The 4,956-nt window shown below is 40.8% G+C and overlaps 1 long non-coding RNA gene across 1 annotated transcript; it reads right to left on the bottom strand.

Moving 5' to 3' along the window:
* Positions 1 to 230: 230 nt before the first annotated feature.
* Positions 231 to 4,583, bottom strand: LOC112675911 (uncharacterized). Its single transcript, XR_003146156.3, has 3 exons — positions 4,473 to 4,583; positions 2,351 to 2,486; positions 231 to 460 (listed from the first exon to the last, which is right to left on the bottom strand). It is a non-coding gene; the product is annotated as an uncharacterized LOC112675911 (long non-coding RNA).
* Positions 4,584 to 4,956: the final 373 nt, after the last annotated feature.

The following is a 4,956-nucleotide window of genomic DNA, read 5'->3' on the forward strand; positions in this document are numbered from 1 at the left end:
TAGTTGTCAAAATTTTCACTTCTTGGGGATCCATGGGTGTGGCTCAGTGGTTTAGTGCCTGCCTTTGGCTCTGGGCGTGATCCTGGAGTCACGGGATCGAGTCCCGCATTGGGCTCCCAGCATGGGGCCTGCTTCTTCTCTGCCTGTGTCTCTGCTTCTCTCTCTCTGTGTGTGTCTATCATGAATAAATAAATAAATAAATAAATCTTTAAAATTTTTTTTTCACTTCTTTTAATTCCTCCAACTACTTTCTGACTCCTGAGATTTTTTTGTTCTCACAAAAAAAATGTCTCCTTGTTTTCTTTACATTTGAAGGTTTGTAATTTTTACATTCTTTCACTCTCATTTTAGTGGGGCTTCTGATGGAACCAGGGTTTAGCACAGGGTAAAACATGCCCTGCTTAACTTGGAGTACGGGAGTTCAGGGTTTGTTGCCAACGTTGGAGCATCTTGATTTTACCTTAAAAGAAAGGTAATGGTTTCTTAAGACATATGTGGCATTTTATTTGAAAATATATTTTTATTTATTAAGGGAAAAATTTGGGTCCCATGTGGAGTACTGGGTTAAAATGAGCAGGAATTCATTCACCAGAATAGTGGCAAAGGAATCATCAGCCTCTGTCTTACCCAGGCACATGCAGCATGAGACTGGCTGAGACTGAGACTTCCCTTTGGTATGCCTAAGCATCCAGAGAGAAATGAAACCCTTCACCGGTCACTCAGATATTTTGTCTGCATGTTAAGAACCATCAGGAGGTGCCTAAATATTTGAATGTTTGGTGCCCTGTAGACAACATGTCTGTGTGACCGCCTGAATTTCTCTCATCTAATTTTGACGATTGGCCTCGTGGAGATGTAGCCAAAGTCTGATCAACTGCATCACTGGATGTGTCAATTACAGTGAGATCTGAGGGTTGTATATTAAACATCCTGCTTTTTTTTTTTTTTTTTTCCAGGCTGCGTTTGATGCCCGTAGTTACATTTCTGTTCATGAGTAGTCCATGTTTTGGGAACACAAGAATGTTTTTGAGAAGATAAGGGATGATTTCTGGAGAGTGGGCATGTGTACTAGAGGTGGTCTGCTGTGCAGCAGACTGCCAATCAAAATATGCCAGTAATGTCATTCAAGGTCAGAGACCCAGTGAACCGCCAATCAAAGTCATAGGGCTGTGCATGTTCACTTGTCAGTGTTAGAAAGAGGTCACTCTCTCTGTGGTATGGGTAGTGTGTGAACAATGGAGTATTTCAGTGGTCAGAAGCACATTCTGCTGCCTACCCCCTGGTGATTTCAGGATGCTTGCCAAGGTTTTTCCTATCCTACGAGAATATAAGGCAGGGTGGTAGAAAAGCTGAGGGTATTTTTAAAAACTGAGTTATAGATTCTGATTTCTGAAAACAAACATGCATGGTAGCTAATTTAATATGTAGCTTTGTTAAATATTATTTGCTTAAAATCTCTATATATGAGAAAGGATAACAAAGAAAAATCAGAAATACAGTTTTAGATATCTAAAAGATATCTCCTTTAAACATTTTGTACTTGGTATTCTGTTTTCTTTCTTGTCTTAACTCAGCTCATCTTTATCTTGTTGATTTTCATCATACAAAGATAAGTTTTGCATTTATGGAAAAAATGACAATTTTAAGGATGTGCTAACATCAGAATAAAGCTTGACAAATTTCAGTTTTGGGGTCTGGAAGACAAAAATGATAAGAGTTTTGTAAGCTATGTATTTCAGTAGGGTCTTGGTGGATTTTCAAAACAGCGCCTCTTAGAGGGCAAAGGAACAATTAATCATAATCAAGAATATTAGCCACTGAAAGTTATTTCAGTAGCAGCAAATGTTATGGTGGGCAGATGTACAAAGTTCAATCAGGGTGTCTCCCTGATGGCAAAACCTCCAAATGAGTCATGTTCTGAATGTTTTGCCTCCCCATGATAAAATATTTAGGCAAAATATTAATTACACATGCTTAGCCTTATAGACACAGACTATATGGCTAAAATGTTCAGAATTCATTTGGATCTTATGTATATGCAAGTATAATCAACTACTTTAGTCATATTCTTATTTAGATAAAAATATTAACAATAGCATTTTGAAAGTTCAGAAATAAAACACTAGATTGAAACAAAGGGTATGTATAGTAGGTGTGAACACTAGGTAGAGATTTTTCAAATTTGTAGAATGATCTGTGAGAAATACATGCAGAGTGGGGCCATCAAGCATGAGGCTTTAGAGTTGGAAAGATCTTTGGGGTTTAAAATTTTCATTTTGTAGGTGGTGGTACCTGAGGCTATTGTGAGGTGGCATAGATAGTTAATGGAAGAGGCAGTTCCTGGATCTACCTTTGAATCCTGGGCTCTTTCTCTTCTACCAGGCTTGTGGGAGGCCTGTCTGTTTTCTAATTCCCTTGGGAAAGCTTGTGTAGAGGTGAGTTTTCTGAAGCTGCTCAAGAGGTGAAGGGGAGAGAGCCTTTAGGATCTGGAAGGAGAGAGGATGCAGTGAGAAAATGCTCAACAGTGGCCTGGGCCATTCAGGTAAGAACCAGGGTCCTAGGGATGGAGAAAGCAGGGGTAAGAAAAGAGGATGCTCAGAACCATCCAGTGAGCAAAACATTCTCTTTAAATTGGGCTTTACCTGCTCTCAACTTTGGATTAGAAATATTCTTAGCTATCAGCTGCAACAACTTTTTACTGGTAGATCAATGTTTTGAGAGGGACAGACTCTAGACACAGAAAACACCTGATTCCAGCATTCAGCCTTAGCTGACTTGTTTAATAGTAGAATATGGGAGTGAGATGTGTGGGCAAGGGGATACAGATCATATTTTCCTTCTCTTACTCTGATATCCTGATAAACACCCCTAGGCTTGGAGGAGAGATTAAAATCCACGAAGACAAAAGAGGAGTGATTCAAGCGTGACCAGTTTCTTTCACAGATGTGAAGGGGGCTGGCCAAGAGGCACAAGGCAGCCAATTTTCAGCTCTGACAGCTGCCGAGGTCATCAGCTTCCTAACGGCACCCCTTAATTCCTCTGAGGCCAGGGTGTCCTTTGAACTCAGTGGTTGTTACACTTGCAAAGCTAAGCTGAGAAGGGGAGAAACCTGAAAATTTTGCTGGCCACTGAGTACACAATTACCAGGACATTAAAACCTTAGGCTAAGGACTTAGGGTTCTCCTATCTTCTTTGACCTACAAACCAGTAGTTGCTCCCAGACAAGTTACACACACACACACACACACACACACACACACACACACACACACACTGCTTTCATGAGACAGAAAAAGGGAATGGTATTTATATGCTAAGAGCTTCAAGGGTGGCAGCAGTACTTTTCTGAGAAAGCCTAATGCTCTAGTTCAAAGGATGCTTCCAGTGGGAGTGGGGACTGAAGAGCTGAGAAAGATTTTCTGTGAGGGACTCTTGTTATGGCTGGATCTAAGGACTTGGTGAGAGCAGGGATCTTGAGAAATGCTGGTGGTCTTGCATTCTGCTTTTGAAGGGGTTTCAAGTCCTGGGGATTCATGGTCTAACACTTGTGCTTCAACTTAGTGAGTGAGAGAGGAGGGGTGCTGTTTTCACTGCTCCAGACCATGCCACTTGGTATGAAGTAATGATGTGGGGTTAATGCCTGAGAAGTCTGCATCATTAGGAAACCCCCAATACAAGCAACATAGTGGCTAAGGACAGCACTTGAAAAACTTCAATATAGTAGGACAGGGCATGGTCTATTATTTAAAAATTGTATATAGACGGGGATCCCTGGGTGGCTCAGCAGTTCAGCGCCTGCCTTTGGCCCAGGGTGTGATCCTGGAGTCCCAGAATTGAGTCCTGCATCAGGCTCCTGGCATGGAGCCTGCTTCTCCATCTGCCTGTGTCTCTGCCTCTCTCTCTCTCTCTCTCTCTCTCTCTCTGTCTATCATGAATAAATAAATAAAATCTTTTAAAAAATTGTATATAGAAAACCACATTACTTCAGCAATAAACCATGACTCATGAACGACATGTGAATGGTGTTAGGATTCTCATCAGATAAAACCTGAAGCACTTAAACTAAAATGAGTTAGGATTTTCAAAATCCTTAATCTGCAGAGAGTAATTTAGCTTACATGGTAGGCAGTTCCTGTAAGAGATATAAAATAATATTGTTCAACCAAACTTTTAATTTTTTCTTCTTTTCATTGTTAGTTCATTGTTATCTATATTTATCTGTGATACCAGATACAATTTTATGCTTGTTCTGTATACAGGAAACACCTTGGACTCACTCACTGCTAATGAGAGGCAAGAGGTCCCTCCTGGACTGCAAGTGGATTCCTTTCACCTTTACGCTCGTGGTCCAGGAGTTCTGAGCTCCCTTTCATTCTCTGTCCCCTCTGTGACTATTGTGGGATGGGGTATGGAAGATAGCACATCACAAAAGCCATCTCTGTCATACTCTGCTTAATACAACATGAAGGTACCTTGTGCAGGGTGGCTGCTCTTCACTTATCCATGTGTTCACTTGTTAGTCCTCCAAATGAAAGAGGAAATATGAATAAAAGGGAACTCTCATAAAGATTCCAGAATAGACTTTCATTGAAAAGCTCCCAAATTACACTAGTGATTCCACAGTTGTCATAGTAGGAGATGGAATAACACTTGAAAATCATTGTTTGTCAGAGAAGGTGAGGGATATTTTCTGGTGTTTCTTTCTATGGCTTCTTTCTCCCTTTGTCTCCCTCTATCTCTCTCATATCCACCTATCTACCTATTTAAAAAAATGATTTATTTATTTATTTTAGAGAGAGAGTGTGTAAGTGAGGGAAGGTGCTGAGGGAGAGAGATTCTTCACTGAACAGGGAGCCTGATTCAGTACTCTATCCTAGGACCCTGAGATCATGACACCTGAGCTGAAACCCGGAGTCTGACACTCAACTGACTGAGCACCCAAGCTCTCCTTTAACT

The sequence above is a fragment of the Canis lupus genome, chromosome 30, assembly GCF_003254725.2.
Source record: "Canis lupus dingo isolate Sandy chromosome 30, ASM325472v2, whole genome shotgun sequence".
In the NCBI taxonomy this organism is placed as follows: Eukaryota; Metazoa; Chordata; class Mammalia; order Carnivora; family Canidae; genus Canis; species Canis lupus.